The sequence below is a fragment of the Zalophus californianus genome, chromosome 3 (genome assembly GCF_009762305.2).
Source record: "Zalophus californianus isolate mZalCal1 chromosome 3, mZalCal1.pri.v2, whole genome shotgun sequence".
In the NCBI taxonomy this organism is placed as follows: Eukaryota; Metazoa; Chordata; class Mammalia; order Carnivora; family Otariidae; genus Zalophus; species Zalophus californianus.
In genome coordinates, this window is record NC_045597.1 from 77,458,615 (window position 1) to 77,481,590 (window position 22,976).

Genomic DNA, 22,976 nt, shown 5'->3' on the forward strand with positions numbered 1-22,976 from the left:
AAGCAGGGGGAGTGGGAGAGGGAGAAGCAGGCGCCCCGCCGAGCAGGGAGCCCGAAGCTGGGCTCGATCCCAGGACTGTGGGATTATGACCCCAGCTGAAGGCAGACGCTTAACGACTGAGGCACCCAGATGCCCCCCAAAGTGATTGTCTTAAATGCTGATGCTAACTCACTACTCTGGAAAAGGGAAACCCAGCTAGGACCAGATTTCCTATTGAATTTACACATAAGTCATGAAATAAAGTATTTTGATTATTTTTATAATTCCAACATAAGAGATTTATTTATAGTTGTGTCATTTTGACAAATTCTGTGGGAACTTATTAGCAAGCAGAACAAAACATTGAGACTTGCAGAGCCTTCGTTTATTTACAGAAGTGGGGAAATACGCTGCCAGCATCGCAAGAACACAAAAGAAGCCCATTTCTCAAGAATGAGTATATACCAAAATGTAGGTAACTCAGATCCCCTGTCCTCACACACCCTTGAATACAAACATGTTGCACTTATAGTTATACCCCAAATCTCAGTGCTCTGAGCATCAGGCTTGCTTGGTTGCTCGGAAGCTTGGCCTTTTCCAGCATTTCTACTCTATAATTCCCTCTAGGAGAAGTGGGGTGTAGACGCTGCCATGTGATCAGAGCTGCTCCGTCAGTCCTGACCCTTAGTGTTTGCATCTTTTGCCTTCTTTTGGCTCCACCAGCTATTATCTCTCTGTTCCCTGTGGGGTCAATATGTGCTTGCTTTCCATGAATAGCTGATCTCAAACTGTCTACATTTGGCTGCCCACACTCTGCAGACTTCTGTGCAGTCACTGGCTTCTGCTGTTCCTCCTCCCCTGCAATCAGCAAGAGGGCTTCCTCTGGTCCTCCTTACCTACTGTCTTACGGGAACTTGTTACAGGTTGAATTGTGTCCCCCCCTAAATTCATACTTTGAAGCCTAGACCCCCAGTACCTGAGAATGTGACTGTGTTTGGAGATAGGTCCTTTAAAGAGGTAATTAATTTAAAATAGTGTCTTTAGGGTGGGTCCAAATCCAGTATGACTTGTGTCCTTCTAAGAAGAGATTTGGACACAGATACACACAGAGGGATGACCGTGTGAGGACACAGGAGAAAGGCAGCCATCTGCAAGCCAAGGAGAGAGGCCACAGAAGAAACCAAACCTGCTGACACCTTGATCTTGGACTTATACTTCCACAACGGGGAGAAAATAAATTTCTATCGTTTAGGTCCCCCTAAATCCCTTTAAAGGGGGATTTTAAAGATTTTAATTTTAATTATTATAATTAATTATAAATAAATAATATACGAGAGAGAGAGAGAGAGAGCATGAGTTGGGGGGGCAGGGGAGACACAGAGTGGGAGGGAGAGGGAGAGGGATAGAGAATTTGAGGTAGACTCTGCTCTGAACATGGAGCCCTATGCAGCTGGATCTCACAACCAACCACAAGATCATAACCTGAGCCCAAACCAAGAGTCAGACACTTAACCAACTGAGCCACCCACATACTCCAAGCTTCACCAGCTATTATTGGTAATTTTCAGAATTGCTTTTATATATGGAAAAATCTCAAATGTTTTTCGTATATGAGCTATAAGATATCAGAACATTTCATGTTTTCTTTTGCACTGATTTATTTTTTTTCCCCAATGTCTATTTATTTAGTTATTTATTTTGCCCTATTGAAGGGGTTGGCAAACCATGGCTCACAAATCAAATCTGTTGCCTGATTTTGAATGACTCACAAACTAAGAATGGTTTTTATACTTTTAAATGACAAAAAATTAAAAAAGATTAATATTCCATGACACATAAAAATTGTATGATATTCAAATTTCGGTGTCTACAAGTGAAGTGTCATTGGAACACAGCCAAGCTTGTTTATTGTCTACAGATGCTTTCACATTACAATGGCCATACAGCTCATGAAGCATAAAACATTTACTGTGTTACACTTTATAGAAAATTTAACAGGCCCATTGTCTAGGATATAGCCATACAGAAACAACCAATTAAACAGATAATGATCAAATCCCTACCACAATATCAAATCCAGTCATTTTTAAAGAGTTCAAAATACTTCATCTATTTTTAATTAATTCTAAATATCCTAAGCAGTCCATTTTGTTCATATTTCAGCATTGTAAATGGGGACAGACAATAACTTGGCCAAAGTCACCAGCAGGTGGAGGGGTATTGCTCTGGATAGAACACAGATCTTGAGATCCTTAGGACAACATTCACTACTCATCTGCAGTGGCTTATTTTATATACTCTTTGAGTTAACAACGTTTCACTAACCAATTGGTTGTTGATAACATATTGTAAGCAATAGATCATGCATTTTATGTTATCTTTGTCAATGACGGTGTTATGCATTTGTATGATTCATTGCTTTTCATTAATTAGATTATTAAACAAAATGAAATTCTTTACTTCTACTTGAAATTTGTGTTAGCTTTTTTTTTATGTGAATCATTAAATACCTTTTAAGTTTTTATTTTAATTCCAGTTAGCTTTTAACGAAATACTTCAATAGGATATGAAAAATTTCTTGTTGTAATTCACTTCTTGAAGTCAGAATAATCTCTATTGATTTCATTAACCATCTTTATAGATTTTGTTTCCTATTCTATTAATTTTATCTGAATTTTGTCACTTCTTTAATAAATAAATTTAAATATAACAAAAGAGATGTCCTTCATGTAATTTCAAATCAGGAATCTTTACTTGTATTTTTGAAATAGTCCAAAATGTGTCCAAATTGTGGGTAAATGGTATTTTCCCAGTGAAGTGTTCCCAGATCTTAGCTGGATTTTAGTCCCTCTACCACAATCAACAAAATATAAATTCAAAATTTGAAATCAAATTATAGTAGTCCCCCATTATCCATGGGGGATATGTTCCAAGACTCCCAGTGGATGTCAGAAACCATGGATAGTACCAAATTCTATATATGCCATGTTTTCCCCCTATGCATTTATACCTATTGTACAGTTTAATTTATAAGTTAGGCAGAATAAGAGATTAACATAACAACATTAGCTAATAATAAAATAGAACAATTATAACAATGTACTGTTTCTTCTACTTAACCGTAAATCTTTTCAACTTTACATTATATGTAATCATATATGCATTTAAAGATGAAAAATCTTAACATAATAGATACATTTGTGTATTTGGGTATTAAAACAATTCAAAGAAGCCATGCAACTTTTCTGATCAACGTATATTATTTATTTATAATTAATTATAATAAAACCACAAAACACTATGTCTCAGCAGGATCCTAAGTTACATAAGTAGTTTACAAATGAAACTATTATAGATAAGTACAAACAGGTCATGGTGGGTGGTTAATCCCCACAGAGACTATTGAAATAAATTTAAGGTACTCTTTGGTGAATTTTTACTTGTAGAGATCTCACACCAGATATTAATGCCTCTGCCCTGTCAGCAGAATATAATGTTTAAGTATGGTAATCAATTTCTAGCACTACTTGCTACTTCAAACTTGATGTAATTATTATTAAATAGAGAAGAAAGAGTGCAAATGAGAACTGCGAACACTGGAGTCATATATTAACTATCAAGACTGAGAATTCTTTGTTTCATGACATTCTTACCCAAGAAGTAAGACTTTAATAAATAACTTTACTGTTTGCCTCAAGAAATTTCTGACAACTGATTTACCTAAATAAGCCTGTGAATAACTGGGCAGAAGTATCTGGGCAAATAACTTTCCTACCAGCACAAATTTCCTCACCTGGGCAAAGAGCTTGCTGGTTCATTGATGAAGACCCACCGTAATCTCTTGTTGTACCATTAAGACTAAACTATTATATCACAAATCCCAATCAGTTTCCTACTACTATGGACTGCATGTTTGTATCTGCCCCCCAACCTCAATTCATATGTTGAAAGCCTGACCTCCAATGAGATGGTGTTGGGAGGTGGGGCCTTTGGGAGGTGATTAGGCCAGGACAGTGGAGGCCTCATTTTGGGATTAGTGCCTTTAGAAGTCAAGAGAGTGCTTATCTCCTCTCCCCTGCTCTCTGCCACACAGGGGATGCAAGGAGAAGTCAGCAGTCTGCAACCCAAAATAGGGCTCTGTCCAGAACTGGACAACATAGGCACACTGCTCCTGGACATCCAGCCTCCAGAACTATGAGAAATAAATAGCCACTTCAGCCATTTAGTCTGTGATCATTTATTAGAGCAGCCCAAGTGGATTAAGACACCTACCTGGAAACATCTAGCTTAATCTACTTGAATCCAGTTGCCAAGAACTTATAAATTTCTTTCCTGTCCTCTTACCCCTTTCTAATGAAACTACTGTTATCCCTCTTGTAGTAAGTTTAATGACAACATTGCTTGATCAACAGACTATGCTGGCGGTTTTTTTGTGGAGTCAGGAGCCAATAATCCGGTGAGAAATCAAATGCACAATATCCCACTTCATCCTCAAACTCAAAAGGAAAATTTCTCTAAATTAATCTTAAACCCCTCCACTGTTACACAAGCTGTGTCTTGATGACAATGAGCAATTCAGGAGCCAAGTCCTAATAACCTTCAACCACTCTTCATGTTACAGTCAACAACCACCATCCTTGGACATTTAGCTGAGAGATATTCTTTTCTCCTCCTGCTAACTGCATAGGAAGTGATCTATGTGCAAATGATATTGCTCCATTAAAAGCTCCCCTTTTAGGCCCTTCCTCCAAATCCCTGAGATCTACTCTCTTAAGTAGGTCACAGTTAATTTGCATATTGACTTACCAGTATCCTTGTGTCTACACCAAATTCAAATTGAAGATTTCTTTAGGTGCTGTACTCCTTGTGTACAAATATGTATGCAGTAAGTCCATCAAACTCAGATTATTCCACCCAACCCCCTAATGACCAAGCTTTTACAATATCTTTTAATACCAGAACCTAAAGAAAGTCTAAAACCAAAAATCAAAAGCTTAGCAGCAGAAAGGATCTCATACCCTCTACCAATCCTTATAATACTCTTCACCTCCTAATCATTACACTGCATATGAGAGGACATACAACTTTTATGTATATGGTTATTTCTCATATACCTGTGGAACCAAACTTACATACAATTTTACTTTTTGGTCCCACTTGAGGCTCTATATTTTCCAGTTGTAGATTTCTGTTCTGCTTTCCTAATCATCCCCAGATACCTATTTACATTTTCATTAGAAGGTCAACAATATACCTGGACATTTGGTCTCAGGGGTTTACCAAAACATTCTCCTACTTTAAGTAGTCCTTAACCAGAATCTCAAGAAGCTTAAATTTCCCTGAAATTCTACTCTTACTCAATACATGATCTTCTGCTATGTTCTAGAGAAGAGGTGATTTCCAAGAAGGTTTAAAAGGTGTAAAGTTTTTAATGAAAAGTTACAGACCAGGTGCATTACTTCAGGTAGACTTATCTAAAGAAGGTAAATCCCTTTTTCTCAACTGACTATAACCTTTTAACCTTTTTTAAACTCTTAGGCCAATAGCTAGGGGACATTTAAAAAAGTCCTTGGGTCTCACTAACTACTGCAAAAAATGGATTCCTAGTGTTTTTGAAATTGCCACACCTCTGTATTGCTCAACCAAACCTACCATTCGTTGACTTTTTTGGGAAACTAAACATATGCAGGCATTTTGCAATTTAAAGTTAGTTTTTCAACTACCCCTTCCCCTGCCTACCTAATTATCGTAAGATTTTTCTAGCTATTCATGTTAGGTAGTCCAGACAAGCCTTTGGTGTGATGTATTAGCTTTATGGGAAACACCTGAGACCAATGGCTTACCACAGCATTCTTCTTCCCTTAGTAGCAAAAGCCCACCTACCTTGCCTAAGCCCAATAAGAGAATCAGCTAAGCTAGGGCAGCTTCTGGCCACTTGATCCTTGGTTTTAAAGTCTTATACTTAATGGTCCCTCATGCTATGCAAATTTTGTTGTAGATAGTTCAAAACATTTCTCAGGCATATCTCCTGTGAAATTCTATTACTCTCTTCCTCACATACTTCTATTCACTGTTGTAGTGCATTTAATCCTCCTATTCTTCTGTTACCAGAAGAAGGGGAAACTCATGACTGCTTAGCCTCTACCTGGGAACTATCTATATCCCAGATTTATTAGACCCCTCTTTCCTAGAAACTCTAGATTAATCTAGATTCATCTAATCCTAGATGAACTATATTTTAAGACTGAAACAGAAAACTATCAACTCACCCCATTCTAGATGCCAAAATATGATAAATGGCATTAATTCATTTCACTCACCAGAGCATGCCAGTTAGTTAGAGATAAGAGGGTTAATATATACACTGATGGGAGGCATGCCAGTGAATTAGTCCCAACGTTTGAGGTGCTTTTGAAAATAAAAAAATTATGGAATTCACTGAGAACCCCAATAAAGATGACCAAAAATATAAATAATATTTAGATGCTCTAATGCTTTCTTACTAGAGAGTAATTTTAAATATAGAATCTTATGCCAAAAAAGAACATGAAAGATAAATGGAAAGCTATGACTGATCATTATGGTAGATAACAGTCCCCAGCAACATCCTTGCCCCACGATACCACAAAAGCCATGTAGTTAATAGAGTTCACAGTGTAGTTAGTGAATTCAGGAGCTTTTCATGATGATTTCTTGGTGGCTCTGGAGAACCTCAAGTGAAATCTTAACATTTTTTTTACATGAACTTGACCACCACTGAAAAGACACATTTCTTAATGTAGTTAATAAACAATGCTAGTGAAGATTTACTAACATTACATGTTTCATCTGTCACCAGCATAATATAGACCAATCTATAAAAGTGGAAAATGGATAAGAGCCCAAGTTTCAAGCTACCTTTTGAACACCTCCAAGTGACAAGTACCCATTCAATAGATCTTAAATATATTCTGTTCAGTGGTCACTTATTTTTGAGAATGAATTGAAAATTCCCCTTGCTGGAGACTTGCAGTTCCAATAGTAAATATTACTTAATTTTGTGTTCTCAGGCTGCAGAATTTTAACCCCTCTTTAAAGTGACAGGAGCAATCATTTTACCAGAACTGTCATTAAAAAGAACACTCTCAGAAAGACATGTGTCATATGACCTCACTGATATGAGGAATTCCTAATCTCAGGAAACAAACTGAGGGTTGCTGGAGTGGTGGGGGGTGGGAGGGATGGGGTGGCTGGGTGACAGACATTGGGGAGGGTATGAGCTATGGTTAGTGCTGTGAATTGTGCAAGACTGTTGAATCACAGATCTGTACCTCTGAAACAAATAAGACAATATATGTTAGAAGAAGAAGAAGAAGATAGCAGGAGGGGAAGAATGAAGGGGTGAAATAGGAGGGGGAGACGAACCATGAGAGACGATGGACTCTGAAAAACAAACAGGATTCTAGAGGGGAGGGGGAGTGGGACGATGGGTTAGCCTGGTGATGGGTATTAAAGAGGGCACGTTCTGCGTGGAGCACTGGGTGTTATGCACAAACAATGAATCATGGAACACTACATCAAAAACTAATGATGTAATGTATGGTGATTAACAGAACAATAAAAAATTAAAAAAAGAACACTCTCAGAAACTTTACTTCCTATATCAGATTCAATATTTAAGAAAGAAAAAGTGGGATTCAGGTACTAAAATAAGGAAGGTTCTTAGAGAATCCTTCAAAATTCCATAGCCTAAGGGTATTCCTATGGCCTTATTGGCAATGTTACTAATTTCTTTGGGGTTCATTGACTCTTCCTTTATGCATGAGTAACAGGTTAGCCTACATACTCATCCAGGAATATCACTTCTAATTGTAGGCTCTAGCTTATTGCAAGCAGACATGATCAAATTCTACAAGGAATTTATGTGACATACCCAACCTCATAATCCAAAAGTATGAGCAGACTTTCATTATAATCTTAAAAACATTTGCATGACCCTAAACCTGGAGAATGGGTGCTCTGAAAGAGACATGAGAAGAAGCCCTAGAACTCCAATGGGGGAAGTTCTCATCACACAAGGTTAACAGCTAGCACAGCAGTAAAACTCCAATGCACTGACCCTCAGATCAGTCTTTCAGTTAATGAAACATAAATAATCTTTGACTCCCTGGAAAGCAACCTCAATCAGAGATTTCAAGATGATGATTGTTAGGATTATTTTGGATTCAAGTAATCTTTTGGAGGAGATGGATTCCAACAAGACCCTTGAATCAAGGAGACAACAGTATGAAACAGATGGTCTATACCTAAGACCTATGGAATGAGATCTAAATGACCAAAGCTACAGATGTTCAAGCTTTAATCTTCATGTTTTTGTTCTTTTCTTAGGTATTTTCTCCCTCTCCTGATGGGATGTGTGTGTGTGTGTGTGTGTGTGTGTGTGTGAGAGAGAGAGAGAGAGAGAGAGAGACAGAGACAGAGACAGAGAGGGAGAGAGAGCTTTATTGAGATATAATTCACATACTGCACATATCATCAATTTAAAGTACATATAAAACAATGATTTTTAGTATTCATACAATTGTGCAACTATCCCCACAATTAAATTTGGAACATTTTCTTCATTTTCAAAGAAACCCTATACCCATTTGAAGTCACTCCCTTTTTTCCCCTCACCACAAGTTCCAGCCCTAAATAACCAATAATCTACTTAATGTCCATTCCAGACATCTCATATAAATAGAATCATGCAGCATGTGGAATTCTCTGATACATTTCTTTCACTTAATCTAATATTTTCAAGGTTCATCCATGTTCCAGTATCAGTATTTCATTCCTTTTTATAGCTAAATACAATTACATTTTACAGATACCACATTTTATTTCTCCATTAATCAGTTGATAGACATTTGGATTGTTTTCACTTGGCTGTTATGTGTAGAGTGATAATTTGCATACAAGTTTTTGTGTGGACATGAGTACTCATTTCTCTGGATATAGATCTAAGAGTAGAATTGATGAATCATGTAGTAATTCTATATTTAACATTTTGAGGAACTATCAGCCATTTTACATCCCCACCAGCAATTTATAAGGGTTCCAATTTCTCTGCATCCTCGTCAAACTTGTTGATATCCATATTTTTTATTATAGCCATACCAGCAGGGTTGAAGTGCTATGTTATGATTTTGATTTTAACTTACCACATGGATAATAATATTGAGCATCTTTTCTTGTGCTTATTGCCCATTTGTGTATCTTTTGTGAAGAAATGTCTAGATTATTGGCCCATTATTTAATTGGGTTATTTATTTTTTAATGTTGAATTGTAAGTGTTCTTTATGTAGCCCAATTAAATGCCCCTTAGCAGATTTGCAAATATGTTTTACTCATTCTGTGGGCCCTTTTCTTTCTTTCTCTCTTTTTTTTTTAAAGATTTTTATTTATTTATTTAACAGAGATAGCACAAGTAGGCAGAGCGGCAGGCAGAGGGAGAGGGAGAAGCAGGCTCTCTGCTGAGCAGGGAGCCCGATGCGGGGCTCGATTCCAGGACCCTGGGATCATGACCTGAGCCGAAGGTAGCCTCTTAACTGAGTGAGCCACACAGGTGCCCCTCTGTGGGCCCTATTCATTTTCTTCATGGTATCCTTTGAAGCACAGAAGTTTTAAATTTTGATAAATTTGTTGATTTTTCTTTTCTACTTATATTGTTGGTGTGATATCTAAGAAGGTTTTGCCCAACTTAAGGTCACAAAGATTTACTCCTATATTTTCTTCTTCTAAGGGCTTTATAGTTTTAGATTTTATATTTAGGTATATGATTCATTTTTGTTTAAAATTTGTGTATATTGTGAAGAAGTTTAACTTCATTCTTTTGTATATGACTACCTAGATGTTCTACCACCATTTGTCAAAAAGAATATTTTTTTTTCTCATTGAACTGGCTTGCTACCCTTATCAAAAATCAACTGACCATAAAAAAAAAAATCAACTGACTGTAAATGTGAAGTTTTTTGTTTTTTTTTTTTTTTGTAAATGTGAAGGTTAATTTCTGGAATCTTAATTCTTTTTTCATTGTCTAGATTTCTGTCCTTTGTCAGTACCAGACTATCTTTTTTTTTTTTTTGTACCAGACTATCTTGATTATTGTAGCTTTGTTGCAAATTTTGAAAACAATAAGTGTGAGTATTCCAACTTTGTTCTTTTTCAATGTTGTTTTGGCTAGTTTGTATGGCTTGCCTTCCCATTTGTATTTAGAATCAGCTTGTCAATTTCTGAAAATGAGCCATCTGGGTTTTTGATAGTGACTGCGTTGATAGATAAATCAACTTGGGGCATGTTACCCTGTTAGCAATAATAAACCTTGTAATCCATGAACATGAGGTTTCTTCCCATTTATTCTTTAATTCTTTCAACAGTATTTTTTACTTTTCAGATATATGTTTTGAACTTATCTTGTTAAATTGTTTTATTCTTTTGATGCTAGTGAAATGGAATTGTCTTCTTAAATTCATTTTCACATTGTTCATTATTGGTGTATAGAAATATAACCGTTTTTTATATATTGATCTTATATTCTGTGTATTTGTTTCCTATTTCTGCTGTAACAAATGCACTTAGAAGCTTAAAAGAATACAAGTGTACTCTTTTATAGTTCTAGAAGTCAGAAGCTTAAAATAGGTCTGCAGGGCTGCCCTCCACCTGGAGGCTCTAAGGAAGAATTTTTTTCCTTGCCATTTTCAGCTTAAAGGTCACTTCGATTCCTTGGCTCATGGCCTCTTCCTCCCACTTCTAAACCAGCAATGTATCATCTTCTCCCCTTTCTGATTTTGTTTCCATCCCCACATCTTCTCTCTGATTATGGCCTCTTAGGTCTCTCTTATAAGGACCCTTATGACTATGTTGGGTTCACCTGGATAATCCAGGATACTTTCCCATTTCAAGATCTTTAACCTTACATGCAAAGTTTTGTTGCTATATAAGGTAACATATTTACGGGTTTATGGGTTTTGAAGTTACAGAAATTCTTGGGAGGCATTATTCAGCCTCTCACACCCTGCAACCTTGTTGAAAGCGTTTATTGTTTATAGTGTTTCAGTGGTTTCCTTAGGAATCTCTATATATGGTAACATAAATAGATGGGCCCATAGTTCAGTCAGGATTTAAACATTTTTCCTATACCAAATTTCTCAACAGAAATTTGTAATTGTTCATAATGCATATTCTTTGTTGAAGTGTTAATGAAAGCAAACAGACAAAAAAACCATAAGAAACATGGTTTAGATAAGACACAGTTGGATAAGTATTATCTGATAGAAATTTTAGTATATTCCTTTAAAAAATGTTGGCTAGGGGAACCTAACATGTTCTGAATATCTTTCCTCCAACTGAACAGTAAAGCAAGAAAGAGTCATTATGGTATAATCGATCCTTAAAAGAGTTCTCAAATGGTTTCTGAGAGACATCAAATACTACATGGTGATAATTTTTTCTTCTTAGAGCAATACTCTTTTGTTTATTTTTAAAATGTGTATACCTGTATAAATAGATTATAGAGAAATTTTTCTCTTTGTATCCTAAATGAAGCAAAAGAAAACTTTGATAGGATTTCACCATTGGGCAGGGGATTTCAGTGGATTCTGACCATTAATGTTAATAAAATCAACCAAAGTTGCTAAGCACTTTTCAAGTGAAGAAAGGCTGAATGTCTGCCCAGAAGGAGAATGACTAACAAATGCAAATATCCTACTTGAGATCCTTTTTTTTTTTCTTTTGTAAATGTGTATGCCTCTATAAATAGATTATAGAAAAACTTGTCTCTTTGTATCCTAAATGAAGCAAAAGAAAAATGATGGGATTTCACCATTGGGTAGAGGTTATAATTGGATTTTATCTTGGGCAGAGAATATAATTGAATTTCACCATGTGCCCACAATTTCTGTCCCAGGAAACATAATTAAATGGGCCAGAACTTCTCCATCTCCATTTCTATAACAGTAGGCTGGCAGAACCTGAGGAACCTCTTTGTAAAGGCAAGGCCTTCCCTTTGTTGTCATTTATCCCCATTTGCTGAGGACCTGCTTTGGGAAGTGCAGTATTCAGATGATTAAGTGTCCGTTTTCAGGCAAAGGGCTGAAAACTGTACATACCACATTAGAGTACTGTTCGTCGTTGCATTTGATAAACAGTAAGAAAAATGAAAAGAACTTTGTTCAGTCTTCATCACTTGGTTTCCTTAAAATTTCCATTTTATTTTAATAGAAAGACCAAGATTTGGACATACCAAAGCGAGGCAGCCTTTAAGATACAGTGGGGAGTCTCATTGTGTGAGAACTGGAGCTTCTCCAGAGAAAACAGAGATGAAGGAAGGATCTGCAGTTTCCATCAGCCTTCCTCAATTTTATTTAAACACATGCAAGATTTGTACCTTCTTATGATAAATATAAATGTTTACATCCACTTGGAGATTTAAAATGCTTCTCTATTTCCAATGAAAATGACTACTCCAAATGAAGAGAGCCAAGGAGAGTTACCAGGGAAAAGACAGAGGAACAAAATAAAGGAGAAAGGTTGGAAGGAAGGAAAAAGGAACAAAAGAGAGAAAGAATTAAGTGAATGATGTCAAACAGAAAACTTAGAACAGAAAATGGTGCTATGAAGAGAGTTCAAATAAGGTTAAAGGGGGGAACAGATTCAGAGGAATTTTGGAAAAGCTAGTTAAAGTTATGAGATACTGAATTAGAGAAAACTAAAATCAGATTAAGGAGCAGACCGATATTTCTCAGCAAGGGGTGCTTGCTTTTCAAGGTATCTGTCTTCCTTCAGGTTGCTATAACAAAATCCCATAGGCTGGTTGGCTTAAATAACACATGTTCACTTCTCATAGTTCTCAGAGTATGTCAAGTCCAAGATCAAGGTGCTGGGAGATTTGGCATCAGGTGAGAATTCTTCTCCTGATTTGCAGCTGTCTTGTTTCTTGCTGTATCCTCCCATGGTGGAAGGATGGAAGGCTCTAGGCTCTTTTTGGCGTGTGGGCACTAATCCCATCAAGGCGGCTCCACTCTCAGGACCTCATCTAACCCTAATTACTTCACAAAGGCCCCACCTTCAAACACCATCATTTCTGGGGTTAGGGCTTCAAATCATCAATATTGGTAGGGCACAAACTTCATAGCAATGTCCAAAGTAGATAGTGATGGGGGAAACCAAGGCAAAAGAAAAAAAATGTCCTTACTACTTACAGCCCATTGACAATTCTTTCAAACAGGCAGAGTGACCTTCCTCTGGGAGCCCCGCTGCCTCGATGTTGACACTTTGCTGAGGGTAAAAGGCAATCTTAGCCCCCTGACCCCAGGATCCTGTGAGTCTATTTTAAACATATAGAAATTCCTTTAGAAACTTAACCTTTATCTCTACCCCCCAAGATATATGTTAATAATAATCCTCCAAGGGTATGGCCCCCTGATATATATCTGAAGGGTCTCATGACTGAGATTTTACCAATCAGTAATAAATGACATTTTCCTAAAAATAGCCAGCCCCCTCAGGGTCCTGGAAACCTTGTTTCCAAAACACCTTGGAGGTTTGTGCTAGCCCTAACCCCCTCCCAACTTGAAAGTATATAATCAGCCCCTCCTTACAATCCCAGGGCAGCTCTTCCTGCCTATGGGTCTTGTCCCCGCTTTACAAAAACCACCTTTTTGCACTGAAGACATTTCAAGAATTCTTTCTTGACCATTTGCTCTGAATCCCAACACTTCCACATCAGATAGCTTCCCTGTCACACTACAAATTTACTGAAGATGCCAGAGCTTTTCCTGAAGTTAAATTCACGCTAACAAATTATGTCTTACTAAACTTCACTGTCAATAAGTAAAAAAAAGTATTAATTGGATACTAATTCTCTAGGCAGTTTTATCCCAAACAATTTCAAGTTCTTGGAACCATTAAGTTTTATATTTTCTCCTTCAGATTAGAAGATCTTTTTTTTATGTTATGTTAATCACCATACATTACATCATTAGTTTTTGATGTAGTGTTCCATGATTCATTGTTTGTGCATAACACCCAGTGCTCCATGCAGAATGTGCCCTATTTAATACCCATCACCAGGCTAACCCATCCCCCTACCCTCCTCCCCTCTAGAACCCTCAGTTTGTTTCTCAGAGTCCATATTCTCTCGTGGTTCGTCTCCCCCTCCAATTTCCCCCTCTTCATTTGTCCCCTCCTGCTATCTTCTTCTTTTTTTTTTTTTTAACATATAATGTATTATTTGCTTCAGAGGTACAGATCTGTGATTCAACAGTCTTGCACACTTCACAGCGCTCACCATAGCACATACCCTCCCCAATGTCTATCACCCAGCCACCCCATCCCTCCCACCCCCCACCACTCCAGCAACCCTCAGTTTGATTCTGAGATTAAGAGTTCCTCATTAGAAGATCTTTAGGACTAATTCTGCTCAGTAGTATAGGAGGATACTCTCTATTTGGTTTTTCAGGAGCCTAGGGAAGAAGGTGACTGTGGTTTGATAAGGTTGGTAACAGTGGTTTATCAATGAGTGTTGATATCATGGACCATAAAAGAATCTACCTAATTAAATAAGCCTAGTTAAACCTAGTACATTTATTTATAGGTATAGCAAATGTCTAAAGATCTAATATATAAAGCATTATCTCAACTTTAAGAAATATTAGATCTAAATCTAACAAATCTAAAAAGTATAGATCTAATGAGCAATGCATATTTAGTATGTAATTTTAATGTTAATATATAATATATAACAGATGATATATATTATCTGATATTAATATATAAAATTTTAAACTTTAAATAGTAAATACTAATATTTAAATATCAAGTGATTGAATTATAACATGTCACATCTGGGTCAATTAAAAGCTCAGCTTAAAAAAGCAAAATTGATATATTTAATATAAGGATTTGAAAAGAACAGTGAATTATTTTACTTCAGAAATGGCATCTTTCTTTAGAGGGATATATTCTTATCTATCCCTGGGGCTATGAGCAATTTTTCAGCAAATAAAACCAGTCTTAAAAAATATGGGATTGAGATGCCAATTGCTAAACTGTTCACTATATCAGGGAAAGTTGGGTTTTATTTAGATCTTTCTAGATAATTAAGAATCTAGATCTAAATTTCCATCTGAAAAAGTAACCTAACTTACATTTTGCCAAACTGAAAAAAAAAAAGATATCAAGTGTATTTTGTGTGGTGAGAGAGAATTTTTTTTCCCTGAAGTTTAAGCTAATTTGACTTTGAAAACTACTAGAAAAAGACAGGGTCACAGTATTTATTTTAATGGAAGTACAGAAAGGCCTGTGGTTTCTGAAATTAATGCTTGCAAAGGTATTGTCTGATTACAGCTTTACTGCTGCTTTTCAGAGATACCCTACTGGCTTCTGGGCTTGTTATTTAGAGTCAAGCTGTAAAAAAATAAAATGAATTCTTCCTAAAAGCTCAGGATTCATTATAAAATGTAGCTTACTAATGTTTAAGAGATCCTGTGCCTTAAATATTTTTCATAGTTTTAACCTTAATTTGATAAAGAATTGGACAAAGCACAGACCATGGGAGAGACTCCTTTCTCACTTTGCATTTCCTCCTTTCTTCCCTTGATCTCCTCGTTTTTTCTTCCATCTACATCTTTTGAGTATCTTTGATATGCCAAGCCTGAAGTTATGTACTGGGATCATGAAGACAATTAAGACCAGTCACTCACTTGAGGAGCTGACATTTTATTGAGAGAAATATTTGAGCTAAAAAGTAAAATACAGTATATTGTTGTTCATGCTGTGAGACGGGTGAACACAGAAGTCAAGCACATATGAGGGACCCTTATGAGCATCTCTAACTTTTGGAATCTGTGAGGGAAGCATGATGTATATAGACAAGGGCAGGTATCTTCAACAACAACAACAACAATAGCAACACAGAATCATATTGGAAAGAAAGATGCAGTGATGACTACTGGATAAGTAATAAACTGTAATCAGTAGACAGATGGTTTCTAAGTTAAAAATGGTTGGATGTATGATTTTCTGACTTTATGATGTTGCAAAAGTGATACACATTCAGTAGAAACTGTACTACAAATTCTGAATTTTGAAGAAGATCCTCAGACAACAGCCTGCAAAATATACAGTCAGATCCATTTCAGGGACAATCTACAGATTCAATACAATCCCTATCAAATTCCAATGGCATTTTTCAAAAAAAAAAAAAAGAACAATCCTAAAATTTGAATGGAACCACAAAGACCCCAAATAGAAAAAGCAATCTTGAGAAAGAAGAACAAAGCTGGAGGCATCACATTTCCTGATTTCAAGCTACATTACAAAATTTTAGTAATCAAAACAGTATGATATTGACAGAAAAACAGACGCATAGATCAACAGAACTGAATAAAGAGCCCAGAAATAAACCTATGCATATATAGTCAATTAATTTGTGACAAAGAAGCCAAGAATATACAAGGGGGAAATGATAGTCTCTTCAAAAAATGGTTGGGACAACTTAACAGCTATAGGCAAAAGAATGAAACTGGATCGCTTTCAAAAATCAACTCAGAATTGATTAAAGATTTAAATTAAAAAAAAATAATAAAACCCAATCTGAAATGGGCAGAACGACTGGATAAACATTTTGCCAAAGAAGATACACAGATGGCCAACAGATACCTGAAAATGTCCTCAACATCACTAATCACCAGGGAAATGAAAATAGAAAAACCACATTGAGATATCTCCTCATACCTGTCAGAAAGGCTGTCATTCAAAAGGTAAGAAATAACAACTGTTGGTGAGGATGTGGAGAAAAAGGAACAGTTGTGCATTGTTGGTGAGAATGTAAATTGGTGCAGCCACTGTGGAAGGTGGTATGGAGGTTCTTCAAAAAATTAAAAATAGAAATACCATATGACCCAGCAGTTCCACTTTTGTGTTATTCCAAAGAAAACAAAAGTACTAACTTGAAAAGATATACGTGCCCTCGGTGTTCAATGCAGCATTCTTTACAGAAGCTAAAATGTGGAAGCAATGTGTCTACTGATAGATGAATGGATAAAGAAAATGGGGTATATTTATACAATGGAATGTTATTTAGTCATTAACAAGAAGCTATAAAAAATCTTGTCATTTGTAATTGGTGGATGGTCTCTGAGGGAATTATGCTACATGAAATAAGTCAGAGGAAGAAAGACAAATACTATATGAATTCACTTATATGTGGAATTGAAAATAAAGCAGTTTATAGATACAAAGAACAGAAAAGAACAGATTGATGGTTACTGGAGGAGATAGGAGTGGGCAAAATGAGTGAAGGGGGTTAAAAAGTACAAACTTCTAGTTATAAAATAAATAAGTCATGATAGTGTAATGTACAGCATGGTAAAATTATAGCTATGTCTGGTGATAGATGTTAGACTTTTTAAAAAAATATTTATTTATTTATTTGAGAGAGAGAGAGAGAGAGACAGCACAAGCAGGGGGAGGGGCAGAGAGAGTGGTGAGAGAGAGAACCTCAAGGAGACTCCATGTTGAACATGGAGCCTGATGAGGGGCTGGGTCTCACAATCCTGAGTTTGTGACCTGAGCCAAAACCAAGAGTTGGATGTTCAAACCACTGAACCACCCAGGCGCCCCAGATGTTAACTAGACTTCTTGGGTGATCATTTCACAACATGTACAAATATTGAACCATTATGTTGTATATCTGAAATTAATATGTTGTTATGTGTCAGTTATACCTCAATAAAAAGAAACTGACTGCATGCTTCGAAAGTTCTGTTCCATTATTTAAAAAATATTCTACTTAATACTTTGGTTTTCCAAAAGTTTACTTAATGTTCCCATGCTTTTTTTTTTTTTACTTTTTTTATTTTAAACTTTAACTTATCTGGAATTTAATTTTGAATATGATATGCAGTAAGTGGTTAACATTTTCCCTGGATAGAAAGTCATTTCTGTCAGCATAATGGGATTTACATAATGTGTTTTTTGTACTTCTATGTTTCCTCATTTATTCTTCATGCTAGAACAAACGCTACAAATTTATTTTTAAAGGAATTTATTTTCATATGGTTATCAGGTTGTCTATTATTATTAATTCATCACTTTCTAAATGACCCAGAATGATATATATTATTTTTTTCCAACACATTAGTTCATGTTTTGTTCAATAGTACCTACTGGAGTTAGCTAGATCTGAGTCTGAATTTTGACTCTACTCCTCCCTACCTATGTGACCCCTGCAAATTACTTCACTTCTCTTTACTCTATCTTCATTTGTGAAAAGTGTCTAAAATTAAAAATAACTTTTGTTTTGAAGCATTGCTGTGAAGTTTAAATGAGATAAGCATGTAAAGCACTTAGCACAGAGCTCAAATCTTTATTCATTGATAGTCATAACATTGTAATTTTGTAATAGTCATCAAAGTTGTATTTGACTTACTTTAATGATATCAATTTAATTAAAATATGAGTGCCTAAATTACTTGTCAGAGTTCCCATTTGGTATCATCAATAGGCTGATGACATGGTATAATTCTCAGCTGGATTTTTAGTACCTCTGGAAGATTTGCAAGACAACAGCCTTGTGATAGCAAGTGTTGAAGCACTCCTCTAAAACGGGGGCTTGAATTTTGAAATTTCTTATTCAGCAGTTAATGAAGCTGTGATTTTTTTGACAATCTGAGAAAATGCACTTTTATTGATATGTATATAGGTATATACCAGGCATCCTTTGATCCATTCTTCTGAAATTCGTTTTGTATGTTGGTGAGAGATTTAAGCTTTGAATGTGCAAACATGGAATGAATTCTGACAAGATTTGACCATAGACAAGACGGATTATTGATGAGGAGCTGACTCTGCAAAAGCCACCAGTTTACACAGAGTCCCATGTTATGTAATAAACATATTTTCTTTAATGGGTCGTTAAGGTATATATGTATGTCTACATACCTATATAGTTGTTTTTTGAACAATATGGGTTTAAATGCCACAAGTTCACCTGTACATGAATTTTTTCAATAAGTATATTGAAAAAGTTTTTGGAGATTTGTGACAATTTGAAAAACTGGCAGAAAAACCACATAGCCTAAAGATACTGAAAAATTAAGAAAAAGTTATGTATTATTGTAAGAATATAGTGTATAATAAGTTTAACATACATAATCTGTGTTAATGGAGTGTTTATGTTATCAGTAAGGCTTCAGGTCGAGAGTAGGCTCTTAGTATTTAGTTACTTTTTGGGGGAGTCAAAAATTATATGTAGATTTTCAACTGTCTGGGGGATTGGCACCCTTAGATCCCAAGTTGTTCAGGGTCAGCTGTATATTTCTATCTCTATCTATTTATCTATCTGTATATTTATATGTATGTTTCTATCTATCCATGTATGTGTGTGTGTGTACATAGTGTATGTGGATAGTTTTGAGGACTTCTTAGTGATATTTGTACATTTTTTTTATTACCATAGCTTTTTAAAAAATTTTTTATTGTTATGTTAATCACCATACATCATTAGTTTTTGATGTAGTGTTCCATGATTCATTGTTTGTGCATAACACGCAGTGCTCCACGCAGAACATGCCCTCTTTAATACCCATCACCAGGCTAACCCATCCCCCCAACCCCCTACCCTCTAGAAACCTCAGTTTGTTTTTCAGAGTCCATCGTCTCTCATGGTTCCTCTCCCCCTCCGACTTACTCCCCTTCATTCTTCCCCTCCTGCTATATTCCTCTTCTTTTTTTTTCCTTAACATATGTTGCATTATTTGTTTCAGAAGTACTGATCTGTGATTCAACAGTCTTGCACAATTCGCAGCACTCACCATAGCACATACCCTCCCCAGTGTCTGTCACGCAGCCACTCCATCCCTCCCACCCCCCACCACTCCAGCAACCCTCAGTTGGTTTCCCGAGGTTAAAAATTCCTCATATCAGTGAGGTCATATGATACATGTCTTTCTCTGATGGACTTATTTCACTCAGCATAACACCCTCCAGTTCCATCCATGTTGTTGCAAATGGCAAGATCTCATTCCTTTTGATGGCTGCATAATATTCCATTGTGTATATATACCACCTCTTCTTTATGCATTCATCTGTCGATGGACATCTTGGCTCTTTCCACAGTTTGGCTATTGTGGACATTGCTGCTATAAACATTGGGGTGCACGTACCCCTTCGGATCCCTACATTTGTATCTTTGGGGTAAATACCCAGTAGTGCAATTGCTGGATCGTACGGTAGCTCTATTTTCAACTGTTTGAGGAACCTCCATACTGTTTTCCAGAGTAGTTGCACCAGCTTGCGTTCCCACCAACAATGTAGGAGGGTTCCCGTTTCTCCACATCCCCGCCAATATCTGTCGTTTCCTGACGTTAATTCTAGCCATTCTGACTGCTGTGAGGTGGTATCTCATTGAGGTTTTGATTTGGATTTCCCTGATGCCGAGCGATGTTGAACACTTTTTCATGGGTCTGTTGGCCATTTGGATGTCTTCTTTGGAAAAATGTCTGTTGATGTCTTCTGCCCATATCTTGATTGGATTATTTGTTCTTTGGGTGTTGAGTTTGATAAGTTCTTTATAGATTTTGGATACTAGCCCTTTATCTGATATGTCATTTGCAAATATTTTCTCCCATTCTGTCGGTTGTCTTTTGGTTTTGTGGACTGTTTCTTTTGCTGTGCAAAAGCTTTTTATCTTGATGAAATCCCAATAGTTCATTTTTGCCCTTGCTTCCCTTGCCTTTGGCGATGTTTCTAGGAAGAAGTTGCTGCGGCTGAGGTGGAAGAGGTCGCTACCCGTGTTCTCCTTTTGGATTTTGATGCACTTCTGTCTCACGTTTAGGTCTTTCAACCATTTGGAGTCTATTTTTGTGTGTGGTGTAAGGAAATGGTCCAGTTTCATACTTCTGCGTGTGGCTGTCCAATTTTCCCAACACCGTTTGTTGAAGAGACTGTCGTTTTCCATTGGACGTTCTTTCCTGCTTTGTCAAAGATGAGTTGACCATAGAATTAAGGGTCCATTTCTGGGCTCTCTATTCTGTTCCATTTGATCTATGTGTCTGTTTTTGTGCCAGTACTATACTGTCTTGATGATGACAGCTTTGTAATAGAGCTGGAAGCCTGGAATTGTGATGCTGCCAGCTTTGCTTTTCTTTTTCAATATTCCTCTGGCTGTTCGGGGTCTCTTCTGGTTCCATACAAATTTTAGGATTATTTGTTCCATTTCTTTGAAAAAAGTCGATGGTATTTTGATGGGGATTGCATTGAATGTGTAGATTGCTCTAGGTAGCATTGACATCTTCACGATGTTTGTTCTTCCAATCCATGAGCATGGAACGTTTTTGCATTTCTTTGTGTCTTCTTCCATTTCTTTCATGAGTATTTTATAGTTTTCTGAGTACAGATCCTTTGCCTCTTTGGTTAAATTTATTCCTAGGTATCTTATGGTTTTGGGTGCAATTGTAAATGGGATCGACTCCTTGATTTGTCTCTCTTCTGTCTTGTTCTTGGTGTATAAGAATGCCACTGATTTTTGTGCATTGATTTTATATCCTGCCACTTTACTGAATTCCTGTATGAGTTCTAGCAGTTTTGGGGTGGAGTCTTTTGGGTTTTCAACATACAGTATCATATCATCTACAAAGAGTGAGGGTTTGACTTCTTCTTTGCCAATTTGGATGCCTTTGATTTCTTTTTGTTGTCTGATTGCTGTGGCTAGGAGTTCTAATACTATGTTGAATAGCAGTGGTGATAGTGGACATCCTTACCGTGTTCCTGACCTTAGGGGAAAAGCTCTCAGCTTTTCCCCATTGAGAATGATATTTGCTGTAGGTTTTTCATAGATGGCTTTTATGATATTGAGGTATGTACCCTCTATCCTTATACTCTGAAGAGTTTTGATCAAGAAAGGATGCTGTACTTTGTCAAATGCTTTTTCTGCATCTATTGAGAGGATCATATGACTCTTGTTCTTTCTTTTGTTAATGTGTTGTATCACGTTGATTGATTTGCGGATGTTGAACCAACCTTGCAGCCCAGGGATAAATCCCACTTGGTCATGGTGAATAATCCTTTTAATGTACTGTTGGATCCTATCGACTAGGATTTTGGTGAGAATTTTTGCATCCATGTTCATCAAGGATATTGGTCTGTAATTCTCCTTTTTGATGGGGTCTTTGTCTAGTTTGGGGATCGAGGGAATAGTGGCTTCATAAAATGAGTTTGGAAGTTTTCCTTCCATTTCTATTTTTTGGAACAGTTTCAGGAAAATAGGTATTAATTCTTCTTGAAATATCTGATAGAATTCCCCTGGGAAGCCATCTGGCCCTGGGCTTTTGTTTCTTGGGAGATTTTTGATGACTGCTTCAATTTCCTTAGTGGTTATAGGTCTGTTCAGGTTTTCTATTTCTTCCTGGTTCAGTTTTGGTAGTTGATACATCTCTAGGAATGCACCCATTTTTTCCAGGTTATCTAATTTGCTGGGATACAGTTGCTCATAATACGTTCTTATCATTGTTTGTATTTCTTTGGTGTTGGTTGTGATCTTTCCTCTTTCATTCATGATTTTGTTGATTTGGGTCATTTCTCTTTTCTTTTTAATGAGTCTGGCCAGGGGTTTATCAATCTTGTTAATTCTTTCACAGAACCAGCTCCTAGTTTCTTTGATCTGTTCTACTGTTTTTTTGGTTTCTAGTTCATTGATTTCTGCTCTGATCTTTATGATTTCTCTTCTCCTGCTGGGTTTAGACTTTATTTGCTGTTTTTTCTCTAGCTCCTTTAGGTGTAGGGTTAGGTTGTGTATTTGAGACCTTTCTTGTTTCTTGAGGAAGGCTTGTATTGCTATATACTTTCCTCTCAGGACTGCCTTTGCTGTATCCCAAAGATTTTGAACAGTTGTGTTTTCATTTTCATTGGTTTCCATGAAATTTTTTAATTCTTCTTTAATTTCCTGGTTGACCCATTCATTCTTCAGTAGGATGCTC

General features: G+C 36.5%; 1 pseudogene; it reads left to right on the top strand.

The window, feature by feature from the left end:
* LOC113920420 overlaps positions 1–22,976 on the top strand; it is a 39,224-nt pseudogene that overhangs the window by 11,268 nt on the left and 4,980 nt on the right.